The following is a 1,507-nucleotide window of genomic DNA, read 5'->3' on the forward strand; positions in this document are numbered from 1 at the left end:
AAATAAGTGAGCTGAATCAAAACAGCGGAAGGCTACATTGGCGGCACTGCATACACACATCATGCTGTTTTCACCTGAAGAAAAAATGGTCTTCTCAGCAGAAGGTAACGGTGAAACCGGTCTGCTGAGTTTAGTTCTATAAGTGTTCCTATGCAGTTTTTTGCCTCTTTCTAGATTCTTTGGGAACACTCACCATGTCTGATTCATCAAAGTTGCACATTTAAATGAGGCCACAGTGGCACTCCCCTTTTAAGACAGGCTGCACAGAAAAGGTTGTGATGTAGGCTCCAATTTGCCAAGCACTGATGGTCAAAGCTAACAGGTTCCACCGAGATTTTGAACTCGGATTGCTGGATTCAGAGTCCAGAGTGCTAACCGCTACACCATGGAACCAATCAGCAGCAGGCCGCCTGCCCTTCTGCAGTGTAGTGAAAAGACTCAGTAGAGAGACTGATGTTAAACTGACCAGTGAGCATCCGATCGGAGACCCTAAAGGACTGCAGGCTCCACACCGCCGAAAACCGGATCGAAACTGCGGACCCAGATCTTTCGTGCCTGAACTTTCTTCCAACTGGAGCTATTTTCGCACTGGGGCACAAACCTATCCCATCGAGCTGAACGGTTAACTCTAACCAACCCTTCAGCAGGTATGCACAGAGACGCTGATATTGATAGACACATGTACTCAACAATGCGCAAATTGAGCTACAGCATAACGCGTCGCTCAAAAAGCCGCGAAGCTGCAGAGGAGCCTCGCCCAGGATTTGAATCCCTAGACCTCCCCAAAACCCTCTTCTGACATATCTCCACGCAGCGCAGCCCATCTGAGCCATCTCAGAAACAACACCTCCTTTCAGTTCAGGTGTTTAACTCAGTGGCCTCCCAACATACTTCCTGGAGGCCCCACAACACTAAAGAGCCTATGTCTTCTCAATCAAAACACACCTGATTCCAGATCATTAGCTCATTAGTAGAGACTCCAAGACCTGAAATGGGTGTGTCAGGACAAAGGAGAGATGCAAAAGTTTCAATGTTGGGGGACCTCCAGGAAAGAGGCTGAGAAACCACTGCTCTAGCCCACAGAGCTAAAATGGTGGACCAAGCGTGAAATGCAGGAGAGGAAATCAGAAGCCGAGCTCCAAGCCTGGCGGCTCGCTGCCCGGATTTTGAATCCTCGGACCTCTCGCACTGCTTGGTGAATTGTCACTCCTTGAGGACCACAACCCAGCTACCGGGCACTTATACCTGTTCGGTTTTCGCCAAGAGGGTTTACGCAACCGGCTTTGATTTTCAGAGTAGAATCCTGATTTTGGTATAATTGCGCTAAATCGCATTGCCTCTCGAGTAAAATGTTGATTAAAACGTAGGCTGCAACTTGCCAAGCACTGATGGTCATAAGCGAGCAGGTTCAAAGGATTCAGAATCCAGAGTGCTAACCGTTACACCATGGGCCCTAGAATCGGCAGGAACGTCTGCCCTCCTTCGGCATTGGGGCACAAGACCCTAA

The 1,507-nt window shown here is 48.9% G+C and overlaps 1 non-coding gene across 1 annotated transcript; it reads right to left on the reverse strand.

Annotated features, from left to right (window-relative positions):
* Window positions 1–320: 320 nt before the first annotated feature.
* On the reverse strand, window positions 321–393 carry trnaq-cug. Its single transcript has one exon. It is a non-coding gene; the product is annotated as a tRNA-Gln (tRNA).
* Between the last annotated feature and the right edge of the window lie 1,114 nt (window positions 394–1,507).

This window comes from Cyprinus carpio, unplaced genomic scaffold (genome assembly GCF_018340385.1).
Source record: "Cyprinus carpio isolate SPL01 unplaced genomic scaffold, ASM1834038v1 S000001321, whole genome shotgun sequence".
Taxonomy (NCBI): domain Eukaryota; kingdom Metazoa; phylum Chordata; class Actinopteri; order Cypriniformes; family Cyprinidae; genus Cyprinus; species Cyprinus carpio.